Source organism: Ambystoma mexicanum, chromosome 7p, assembly GCF_040938575.1.
Source record: "Ambystoma mexicanum isolate Mex_15411 chromosome 7p, UKY_AmexF1_1, whole genome shotgun sequence".
Classification (NCBI taxonomy): domain Eukaryota; kingdom Metazoa; phylum Chordata; class Amphibia; order Caudata; family Ambystomatidae; genus Ambystoma; species Ambystoma mexicanum.
In genome coordinates this window covers 956,931,633-956,944,911 of record NC_090939.1, presented here as the reverse complement: position 1 = coordinate 956,944,911, position 13,279 = coordinate 956,931,633, and positions in this window count along the sequence as shown.

The following is a 13,279-nucleotide window of genomic DNA, read 5'->3' as shown; positions in this document are numbered from 1 at the left end:
CCACTCTTGTCCTTCCTAGCCGCTTCATCAAAGTGACAAATCTCTTTTCTGAGTTTGTTTTCAACCAAATTCCTTTCTCTCTTCTTCCTCACACCCTCTCTAATCAGGACTCTGCGCCAAATTGCCTTCCCTACTTCCCACACTGTTAATTTGGAAACCTCCCCGATGTTGTTCATCCTAATATATTCAGTGATCTCACTCTCCATCTCTGTTTTAAAGACAGGGTCTTTCCAGAGAGTCTCATTATATCGTCATCGTCACCCTTTCCTCGGCAAGGTGTCCCAGTCAATATCAGTTGTGACCACATCATGGTCAGACCAAGAGACTGGAACGATTTCTGATCTCATGGTGGCATTATATATTTCCTATGTTAAATATATATAATCAATCCAAGTAAAGGTATTGTGAGGGGCGGAGTAGAAGGTGAACCCGGTACGTCTGGGTGGAGTTGCCGCCATGCATTTCTCATGCCATATATATTAACCATACTTGTAACTTCAGTGCGCCCTCCCTCCACTGGGTCCTTTGAGCCAGGATTACCTGCTTTCCTATCCAAGTTGGGGTCTGGCCATAAATTAAAATCGCCCCCAAGGAGGACATGACCGATGGCCTCCAGCATGATTTTGGGGACTGGGATGGGTACGTTCCTTTTGGAGTGCCTCGTGCCGTTCACCGTTCAAGAGACGGTAGCACAGGGGGGAGATCTCAATTTTGCCCAATGTCCTCTGGGTTTATTTCAACATCTGCCACGCTGTAGGGCATGTGGGTACATTGTTCTCCGCGTGTGCGCCTTCTCAGGGGCTCTTGAACCAGTCTGCAAGACCCTGTGTGGTAAGCCAGGGGTCTGTTGGGGCACGATGGGTCCTTTAATGTTATTTAGTACGACCTCACAATGTCCGCTCGGGCGTTCCGAGGGGGAGAAGGTCCTCCCTCATATGTGCGTATTCCTGCCGCAGTCTCTGAGGGCCCGGAGACACCCTTATGTGGACGGCAGGACAGAACGCTGCTCAACGTACATTTGCGGCCGCTGGCTCCTGCCAGGGAACATCTGGAGTGCTGCACTCGAGGGGAGATGCATAGGGCACCTCTCGGGATGAGGGGGCCATAGGGCTCATCTACACGCACCAGTGCATTAGCAGAATGCCAGTTGGGAGAGCCACTTCGTTCCTTGCACACCCGGTGACATTCATCCGGAAGAGCGGCAGGTCGATATACCGTAATCTTCACAGTCCGGGCCAGTATCGAGTGGTAGGTCCTGGGTTCTTTCTGTGCAGCGCGAGGTCGCTCTGCACTCGTCGCAGGTCCAGCCAGTTTCTCCTTTGGAGTCACGCGTTCCAAGGTTGTTTTCACTTCGCTCTGCCTGTGGCGCAGTCGGCTGCAACTTTCATTCAGGCATTTCTACACAAAATCTTCGCCATTTTGCTCCGAGTTTTCTCCTGCAAGAGAGGGGCACTTTAATATGGCTCAGCACCAAATATTGCTTATGGGGTGGGATCTAGAAGTGGGGGCTCAATTCACCTCAGGGACCTGTGAGGGTAGAGCTCACAGGGAGGCAAGGATCATCCGTGCGCACCCTGGTGGCCAGTCCTCCAAATAGACACTTTTAAGTAAATAAGATTGACTATGCAATATTAACTAGAGAATATGACGGGGAACATAGACAATGAAAGAGGATGAGTGAATGTATTAGAACATACTTTCAGTAATATAAGTACATTGTGGAGATAGAAAGAGGACTAGTCTAGCAAGAATCCTTTGAGATTACATGATTGCATTTCTCGTTTATTTGTATCGGGATCCCAATGTGCCCCGAAGACAACTCCAATACTAATTTAGAGTTGAGACGGGATGAAGCCGCGGGACACGATATGAGACAAACTACTTGAACTTACAAGGTAAGGAAGCAGCGTGCACTCTTGAATACCGGACGTCTTCCTCATTTGGGACACACTGTGAAACAGACTCACAATATGCGAGGGTGGGAAATGTCAGTTGTTTGGAAGATGAGAAGCAGACATATGAATAGGACACTGATGTGAGACCTGAGTAATGGTTGCTGCGCAATCGATGTAACGCAGCAACATAATATTAACTCAATATATATAAAAACCCTGACGTGAGACCTGAGTAATGGTTGCTGCGCAAGTTATATAACACAGTGTTGGGTATTTTGTGGAGATTTGGGGCCTGACGGTATTTTATTACCGCCGGAAAATAACTTAGCAATAATCACTCTTTGTATTCAGATTTGGCCATGTGCAACAATAATACAATGGTCATGCATTATTTCAGCACCCAGACCTGCATATTTGGTATACGCGGTTGGTGGTATTTTGGTGAGCATAATTCCCTTGTTTTATTTGTGGCCCCAATGTCCAGAATCCCTTATCTTCGCTTAGATTTTTCGTGTGATCACTAGAGAGACCTCAGACCTGCATTCTAGGGATACCACATTTTCCAGTGATAGTGTTGGTGCGCCACCATGGGCAAACTCACTGACTTATTTACGACAGAGAGCTATATGTGGTAGTCTTGTGGTAATTTCCACTACCTTATATACGGTAGGGAGCTATGTTCAGAGAGTCTCTCTTCCCGTTGGCTCATATACCTCCAACAAGCTATACTACAGTCACTCACAATTATTCATACTGATTCTGACATGCACACATCTGTCTTAAAATGACCATTGCACTGTTTAAAAATCTCCCCACATCATCAGCATTGTAATGATAAATAGTAAGTACACCATCCGTCTGTTTTCAAATATTTTTCTGTATTATAAAAGTTGTATTTAACACGATCTCATTCTTTACAGCAATAAAATGGAACAATCAAAACATTTTCTATGACACACTGCAATTATAGTGGCGGAGAACAGAACTTAAATTGCAACATTAGCACTTGATTAAGACACGCACGGGACTTTCATTTTTCTACACTGACTGCATATTTCCGTGCACACACACAGCTCCCCCAGTTAGGTAATTACCTTATCTGTTCAGAGGCTTCTCTCTGTGAATGTGGCTCTCTTGGATTAACTCCAGCAAAAAGGAACGCTTGCCTTCTCAAGCCGGGGTCATTGCCTGGAATTCTCAGCTTTTTCAGATAGGACTGCCTCAGCCAGTGGACAGGTTTTTCTTTCAGCTCTCCCCAATGTCGACTGCAGCAGGACACAGGAATCTGCATTCAGTCAGGACCCCACAGCCAGGTCTTCTCCCCAGTAGTGCAGAAAGATGTCTGCCTGTCTTTTTCCCTGCTACTGCCCACTAAAACTTTCCTCTCAGCCCTCTTTATGACGTGTCCCAATGAAATCCATCATCTCTCATCCTCCTACTCTTCAACAATAGCTTCGCTTATACATTTGCAATTGTTGCAAATCTGACTTCCTCCTTCCTGCCGTTACTGTGCACAACAACACGGATAATCAGGCAGAGAAGAGAAGAAAAAAAAATCTGCACACTCATTTAAATGGTTTTCAGAGTATGCCTAATTCTGCAGTAGAGAACACATTTTATTAGTGGGTTATATTAAAATAAGGTTTTATTAGTCAGGTTAATGGTTAATAGGTTAGCTGTTAATTTTCAAATGTGTCTCTAGCAATATAGGCATTTCAGGTGAAAAATAGTGTGCATTTTTAAATGAACACGTGTGCTTTTAACTGTAAAAATAGATTTGCATCTTATATGTTAAAATCGTTTTTTTACTGAATAGTCTGTCTTTCCTTGTTAATCTGCTAACCCATATAGCAATGCACCGCACCCTTGTGGTGGTGGTGCTGCAAAAAAAATTGTGCTACTTGTGCAGTATTGCTGTACTGTGTACTGTAACACGCCAAATATCCTTACATATACCCTCCTTTTTTTTTTAGAACTTGGCTATAATCCAAGCCAATTCCTAAAAACAACTTGTTCTTTCTTTTTCTCTTAAAATGCATGTGTATTGGGATATCTTTCTCTTCCTGACGTAGTCAGTAAAATCAGTAACATTTTCATTTTTACTGATAGCACAATCAACCATCCACCCATGATTAGCACCAGGATAGCCAAACCCACTATTGAGCGTTCCCCCAGGTTCCCCAATTAAATCTTTCCACTTCGATTATGCCCAGATTACTAATTGTAATATTGTTTTTTCGCAAATTCATTTTCATAACATTTCTTTCTTTATGATTCAATAAATATTCCACATCTGGATCTATTGGAAAAGTATCCCTTTGAAAAAAATCGATATTTTCCACTTGGCTTTCCCAAACATCATTTGTTACATGGAACAATGTTAATCCCCCAATTGACACAATTGCATCCTTTGGAACCTGTAAATAAAAAACATTATATTTTACCTGTTTAACCACGTATGTTCCATGGTTTAAATGTACTACCGTCATGTTCTTTAAACAGGTGCTGACCAACCATTTACCTCTGACCATCTTAGCCTGTGCCATTTCTTCACTCCCCATATTACTAATAATCACTTCACATCCCTCTGATATACTTGGGTCAGATTTCAATCCACAAATAGCATCTGTGGCATCAGGAACAAACGGTTTACCTGGACACATATAATTTTGTTCTTTAAATGTTACACATGTTTCCAGGTTTGGTATTAAATAAACTTCAGGTTCCCATGACTGAAATGCCACCACTTCTGGAGTCTTAATCTTAATGAATTTGTCCTCTTGCCAAAATCCCACGTTGTGTACCCACTTCGTTTGATAAATAAGTTCAGGGGCTACAAATGGGATGCATAGCAAAAATCCGATCTCTAGTCTTTCCAAGTCCACATATAACGGCATTGCATTCCCCATTTCGAATGCAATTTTTATCTGTATAAGGTCAATTTCCCTCCTGGTCAATCTTTCTATCATTTGACGAATGATATCCTGCGAAACAAAATACAAGGGAATATGTCCTTGAATCAATTGTGAAACTGCAGTTTGAACTTCTCTCATATAATTCGTTAATAGTCTATCAACAGGACTCATTATGTTCAATATTTCATTTAAAGTTCTGTCATGCTTAAGTATTATTTTAGTCGCCCGTTGCATCACATCCGCTTGTTCATTTAGAATGATTGCAGTTTCATTTATGAATCTTACTTGTTCATCCAGTCCCCCTCTAATTCCATCTAATGTCTTTTGTATTATTTCTAGGTCAATACTCAGTTGTTGTGCTTTAGTACTCAGTGTTCCTACCGAAATAGAATTGGCTGTTGATATTGTAGTACCTATTATTGCTCCAATTATAGACATTACCATTGATATCGCGAGCATCACCGCACCTCTCTTTCCTCTCTTCTTCTTAATGTCTGCTGAATTCACGAATGTTTTTTCCAATTGCATTAATATATCTCTTATTGACTGCTTAGTGTCCTCTTTTCTTATTTCCAGCCACTCTTTAGTCTGTTCAATCTTAATTCCGGTATTGTTCAAGTGTTTTTCAATCAAAATCTCAGGATTTAATGGAATGTATATATTTTGGAAAATCATCCTTCTATCACTCATGATGAATCCTGGTGCCTCTTCCACCGCGATACCAGATGCTGGTCCAGGTTCAATGACAACCTGTGCTTCTGAATTCTTGAAGATCCCTCCAAATATCATCATCGTTAAACATGTCATCGGTATCATCTTCAATGCTGATCGCTTTGTAGCCTTGGTCTTCACCCCTCTTTGGGGCTTTCCCGGAATCCGTCCTCGCGGGCTCCAGGACTCCATCGTCTCCCGTGGCCTCTGGTCCCAGAACCTCCGACCAAATAATGTTAATTGTCTAAATCAAAATAGAAAATAAACAGATTAAGTACATAGCACAATACTAACTTCATCCTTTTGCCAAAAATAAAACATGCTTGGTAAAAATACTTCGTTTTTTTTTTTTTTTTTCTGAAATTAAACACAAGTTAAAAGAAAACAAACACATATAAAACAGCATTCAATATTTAATACACTTTCTCTCTGCACACCAACCACGAGCTTCCGTTATATGTGCATTTATTTATTTATTTATTTATTTATTTATTTATTTATATTATATATTTTCACATATATTACAGTGTTTATGTGCCATCATAACAATCAACTTTTTTTTAACTTCTTTGTCACTGCCTCCTGATCACACCCATTTATTTTCTCAAGGGACTCTATCCGTTTCCACATGCTCAAGCTGCCTGATCTCATGTCTGGGATGGCATGGTTTGATTTGATTTACATGGACAAACTGCTCTATTGCTGTTTCACCTTCATTTTTCAAAATTTTATACACTACAGGAGAGACTTTATCTATAATTCGAAATGGCCCCTGCCAGGCTGCCAGAAATTTAGAATTTTTCTGTTTACTTTTTCCAAAATGAAACTTGTACACCTGATCCCCTACATTGTATTCCTTTACTGATGTCTTTTTGTCATAATATGACTTAGCACTGTCAGCAGCTCTTTCCAGATTTCTCTGCACAAAAGCAAATGCATGTTGCAAATGCCTCGTCAGTTCATCAATATATTCATGAACTGTGGATGCACTCACTAGAGTTTGCTCATGTGTTCTGTATAGTAGGTGTTGTGGTAACACCATTTTCCTACCTGTTAAGACCTCATGGGGGCTAACACCTGTTGCTTTGGCAGGAGTCGACCTGATTGCCATCAAAACCAATGGTAAACGCAAATCCCAGCTGGAACCTGCTTCTGCCACAAATTTCTTTAAAATATCCACAACAGACCTATTGCTTCTTTCAACTGTACCTGAAGACGCCGCCCGATATGCGATATGTAGTTTCCTTTTCACACCTAGTATTTGCCATACCTTACTCATTAGAGTACTTGTGAAATGACTTCCTCTGTCTGACTCAATTCTTTGTGGCAACCCAAACCTTGAGAACACATGGTTCACCAGCAATGTGGCTGCTGTTTGCGCACTACAATCTGGTGCGGGAATGCACTCAATCCACTTTGACATCAAACATACCACACTCAAAATATAGCGGTGTCCCCTGCTCGACCTTTTTAAAGGACCTACATAGTCTATTTGCAAATCTGACCATGGGAGAGTTAGGCCTCTTTTCATCAATGGTGCTCTATGCATTGGTGAAGCAGGTTTAAATTGGGCGCATACTAGACATCCTCTAGTATATAATTCCACATCTTGGGACATATGTGGCCAGTAAGCATAATCTTTTAGTATTTCTAATGTCTTTTGTGAACCTCTATGGCCTGCAGTTATGGCATCATGTGCATGGTGTAGCATTAGTCCTCTGAATGAAAGGGGTACTACCCACTGTATTTGCCCTGTTATGGACTCTCTAATCATGAGCCCATCCTGTAATCTAATTCGTGTTTTGTTCTTTAATAACACCCTCAACTCTTCTTTTCCCATACAATCATTTTCTGTTAAAGGATTTTGTTCAGGATCTATCAAATGATTATAATAGATTCCCAAAATTTGATCATTCTTTTGTGCCTCAATCAAATCTTGGTCTGGCGTGTCTTGACTCCACTGCACCACCGGTTGATCTACCTCCTTTGGTGCTTTAGAACGTGTGACTGCATCAATTTGTATTTCACCCATTAAATAATCAATAGGTAGCAATTCTCCCATCACAGCCCCAATCTTAGCCAGATGGTCTGCCTTATCATTTCCCTCCTTATCCTCTCCTGGTGTTTTTAAATGCCCACGAATTTTTCTCCAGTATATTGTTAAATTATTTTCTGACACCAATTTGTCTATGGCTTGTATCATTTTTCCATGTTTAAGTGGCTTTTTGTTGTATGTAACCATGCCTCTTGCTTTCCAACCAGGCAAATACTCCACAAAGCTATTCCGTGCATAGTCAGAATCAGTCACCAGGACAATTTCACTGAACTTTTTATCAACTGCAGTAGCAATTGCTTTATAGATGGCTGCCAATTCCGCCACCTGACTGCTCCTATCTCCAATCCTCATCCCTATACTAGGAACGCCTTCACATTTCAACCAGACATTTCCTATTCCTGCCACTAATTGTTTATTACTGTCATTTTCAATGTGAAAAGCACAACCATCCACATATACAGTTGGCAAATCCTTGCATGTTTTTTCATCAAAAGCTTTGTGTGGTGATTGTTCAAATTCCTGTAAACTAGCTTCCACATCCATTTCATTTGTTATTTGTTCAGCTGCACAGTCATGTAAGTCAGCTAACCCTTGAGCAATTGGGCTCTTTTTATTTTGTCCATATCTTACTTCTACGGGAAAACCTTGTAATGCCAGTGTCCATGAAGTGATTCTGGATTGCGCTAGATTGCCTGATCTAATTCTTTTACTCTCTAAAAATTGCAAAGGTTGATGATTTGTTTCAATAATCACCTTTTCTCCCTGAACAATGGGGCGGAAATGTTGTAGCGCCCACACAGTGGTTAATAGGGCCTTTTCGCATTCATTAAATTTCATTTCAACTTGGGAAAATGCCTTACTTGCATATGCAATGGTTTTATGATTCAAATCGTGTTTTTGTGATAACACTGCTGACATACAATGTTCAGAAAAGCCTATTTCTATAAAGAAATCCCTGTCCTTTATGGGGTATGCTAAACATGGTGCCTTTACAAGACATTCCTTCAATCTAGCCACTGCATCAGACTGCTCTCTTTCCCATCTCCAGGGAGTATTTAGTTTAAGCAGTTTAGTCAATGGTTGAGTGATTTCTGCATAATTCTCAATGAACTTTCTGTTGTAGCCTGTCATCCCTAATAAACTTTTTACTCCTTTCACATTTTTAGGATCTTTTAATCTTTGTATGGCCTCTATTTTCTTCCTTTGTGGATTTAGCCCATGTTCAGTCACTTCATGATCTAGAAAGTTCACTTTTTTCTTGCACCATTGTGCTTTTTGCAAAGATACTTTGGCGCCTGCTTTCTGCAATTGGCCAAGCACATGTCTTATTTCATCAAAATGGCTTTTAAGGTTTTCATTTTTTATCAAGACATCATCCACATAAACTATTGTTCCTCTTTCCGCTGCATCTGGCATGGCCTTTCTCAAAAATATGCCAAATTCACTCCCACTATTGATGTACCCGAACGGAGCTCTAAGCCAGGCATATTGAGTCCTGTCAAATGTAAAGGAAAATAGGTGTTGTATCTCCTCTGCCAATGGCACACACCAATATCCAGATGTGAGATCTAACGTGGTAAATACATTTGAACCATGTATCTGAGCTAGGCCCTGATCAATGAATGGTAGTGGCCATCTAGATACTGGTACTCTTTTATTTAACTCTCTTAAGTCTGCACACAGCCGCCATTGACCATTTGGCTTTAACACACCTAAAATAGGCGTATTGGATGTGCTATGAATGGGCCTAATTATTCCCCGTGATTCCAAATTTTTAATAATCTCTGCCAATGATTCTAAACATGCCAGCGGTAGTCTATACTGGCGTACAAACACTGGATTTCTGCTACAACCTTCTGGTAGTGTGGCCACATGTAAATCAGTTAAACCACAATCATAAGCATCTTTTGCAAATACATCCTTAAACTCCATAAATATTTCCCTCAGATTGCGTCGATCCTCATCGCTGTCACATGCATCCGCTAAGGAGATCTGCTCTTCTACCATTCTGGAAAATTCTGGAAACTCTTCTGGTAAAGGAATCTCAGCGCTTTCCTCTAACTGTGTGGCTGTGTCTTTTTGTAGAGCTGCCACTTTCAAATATTTTGGCAGATCAGCTTCCACTTCAATGGGCTGATTTCCTGTTTCATTTTCATTTAAATTAAATATTATGCAATCCTCTTGATGGCAGCACACTGTCTCATTTGAATCATAAGGATACACAGAATGAATTTTAAATATTCCTTTGGGCTGAGAGTCCAGGTGTTCTGGCAACTCGCCCTTGGCATCTACATATTTTTCAGGAATATTCCCAATCACCATGTTATTTAAATCTGCCGTATAATGTGATTTTTGTATGGCCATTCCTAATGGGGAGTTTTCCTCTAAATGAATGTCCTGACAACCTTTATTATTTACCATGATTTTTACAGATCCTTCACCAATGTCTACCAATGGAATGTATTCATAATCCAGGCCTTGCTGTTTTATGGATTCATTCAGGCATACAAATGCATCAGAGCCTTTCATCTGCTGTCCATTTTTGCATTTCAGTGTTATTGCAAACTGTTTTGTAAATGCAGGAACAATAGTATTTTTCCTCATCTGTAATTCGACTGCATAAGGAACTAGTTGTGCACAATGATAAGCCCTTCTTTTGTCTTCAAATTCAGGCGCCGGCCCACCTAGGCGTGACCATATTTTTTGATTAAGGAAATCTAACACCATACACATTCTGTGCATGATGTCATTGCCCATGTAAAATTCATTTTGTGCTCCACTCACTATCCATACATTATGGTAAATTGTTTTCTGCCCAATGCTAATTTTAAGCATGCATCTGCCTGTAATTCGGTTTTCAAAGTTTGGACTGTCCAACCCAGAAACATATTGGTTTTTAATCCTAAATTTCGGGATTTCTTCCCTCTCCATAATTTTTTGCAACAATTTCTCATTAATGAAACTCCTTTCATGTTCAAGCGCTAAAGTGGCTTTTATTGTTTTAAGATAATCATTTATACCAACGTGAACCCATGGTTGCTCATCTTCCATGTGTATCTCTGCCAGAGTGGTAATGTGTTTTTCTGAATCTGTTTTAGGAACAATATTCTGTTTGCATGTATTCTCTTTTAAGTAAAAACGTAATGTGTGCTCATCTATAGCAGTCTGCCAATCTTTCCTTGGGTCCAAGTATATTTGTACAGGTAGTTTTTCATTGTCGCTCTGATCTTTGTCTTGACACATTAATATAACAGTGACACTAGGTATGCAGCTATTCTGGAGATATACCTCCACAGCATCATTTGTTTTGGCAACGGTGTGACATTCTTTTATATTGCTGTTTTGTGATTTTAGTTTCTTAGGCCTCAATGGTTTTTTGGTTAAGGACCACAGCACTCCATTCACCCCATCTATGAGAGGAGACAATCTTTTCAGGCAATCTGTCCCCATCAGAAATGGAATTTCACAAATAGATGTGATCAATACCTCTTGTTTCATTCTGTGCTTTCCTATTTTTATGTCAACCTCAGTTACACCTATGATGGGCACCTCCTCCCCATTAAAGTTATGCACTGGGCCTTGATTTGCCTTCACTGTGATCTGACTCTGTGGAGGCCTCCCTTCATTGATACTCTTTACCAGCTCCTTGGACATAATTGTGGCCTGTGCGCCAGTGTCAATCATAGCAAAGGTGTGGCATTTTTCTTCTACAGTGATGGGTGCATAATATCTGTCCTCAACTTCCTCTAATACACATAAGAAATGTGAATTCTTACTGATTTCAGGGCTCACCTTTCTCAGGTCTTTTTCACTTTTGGCTAAGCACATTGGTAAATGAAAAGACATTTTTCCCTCCTTTTTACCCATTTCTGTGCGAGGTATTTTATTCATTTCTCCATGTTCAGAGGTTTTTTGGAGTGTGGCCACCGTTCGCCCATCCATCTGGGTAACATCAGAGACCACATTACAACCTTCCAACTGAACATGTGTAACAACATCATTCAGCAATTTGTCATTTTTTAATTCTGTGCATTTGTGATCATTTAGTGTAATACCAGCCCTTTCAGCCTCTTCAAAAATATGTGGCTCAAAGAATTTTTCAGGTGATTGACTTGTACCCTCCTTGTGAGTATTTCCTTTTTCTGTCTGTGTTTGGTCATTGTTTTGCTTGCCCAGGGAAGGAGCTATGGCATCCCCACTTACTCCCTGTTCACTGGTATTCCCCATGCATGAGTCATTTTTCTTAAATCTGTCCCTTTGTTCTTTTGGAATTCCTAATGTTTCTTTTTCATTTGTGCAAATCTTTACTGTTTTATTTAGCTCTAAGTTAAACCGTACCTCTTTTTTAGAAGTATTTACACTTTCCATCACAATTTCATTTACTGGTACTTTCATTTTTAATCCATTAGTCATCTCAGAGTCGTTATGCAAAGTTATATCAGAGCAATCTGTCATTTTGGCACTGCAGTTATCATGAGTACTTAGTCACTTTTCGGAAGCCCCCCGGTCATTGCTATGGCCATCAGCCCCCTCTTTGGAAGGTTGTTTTTGCGCTGTATAGAGCTTTCCTATTTGCTCAGCTAACATTTTCACTTGGGCCTCAAGGCATTGGAACCTTTCCACCTCTCTAGGATCCTCTTTCTGTGGCCTAGGTCGATATTGGTTGTTTTCCCCCTGATTGGATCTATTCTGATACCTCTCAGGTGATTGATACCGGTTGGGATGGTTTCTGAACTCTTGATTCATTTGTGGAGGGGAGCGGGTTGCACCCATCCTTTGATTATAGTCCCCTGGTGGGGAATCATTGTACTGGCGTGGACTGTAGTTCACGTTTTGCCTCATGTCCTGTCTCTCAGATTGTGGGTACTGGCCCCTATATTGATTTCCATTATCAGTAAATCGATCCACATATCGGGGCCTATCCTGATTACCATATATCATGGTGCTGGGATCAAATCTGCTCTGTGTCCCCAATGACTGGTAGGGACCATCATTTCTTTGATCTTGATTTTGTCTCTGGTTATTGTTCATACCTGCCATATCAGACCGGTATCTTACCCGGGGTCTATCTCCTAAATATCTAGGGCTGATGTAGCTCTCTCTGTTACTAGGATCATGTGATTGGAACATTGGTACAGGAAATGGCGATCTTTGTTGATTACCCCTTTGTTCAGGTGTCACATTATTTTTACCTTGGCTTTGAGCAGACTCAAGGGACATTTTGGCTGACCTGATTTCCATTACTGTGGCTGAGGGTTCTTTAGATTTAGGCCTAGTATCTTTCATTTTATCACTTTCTCTACCCTGACAATAGAGTACCTCATATAGCTTGGTGCTTTGATGTACAATCCATTCAAGGGACTTGTCACGGTCAAATTCACGGACCAATTGGGATATGATGTCTTTCTGTAGCCCATAGAAGTATGCGGTTTTAAACTCATTGGAATTTGAGTCAAAAGATACATCAAAGCGAGAGAATGCTCTTTTTAAGTCTTGTAAAAATTGGCGAGGTGATGTATTAGGTCCAGCAGTAATAGTGTACGCGACTTTCTTTGCCTCCTGCAATGACTGAAAAGGAGAAAAATGACGCCTAATTTCTTTTTCAAACTCCAGCCATGTCATATTCTGCTGTTCATTTAATCCCCTTATGATGCTGGCCGTCGGGGCATCTAAAGTTAAATGAAAATATTGTCTGTACTGTT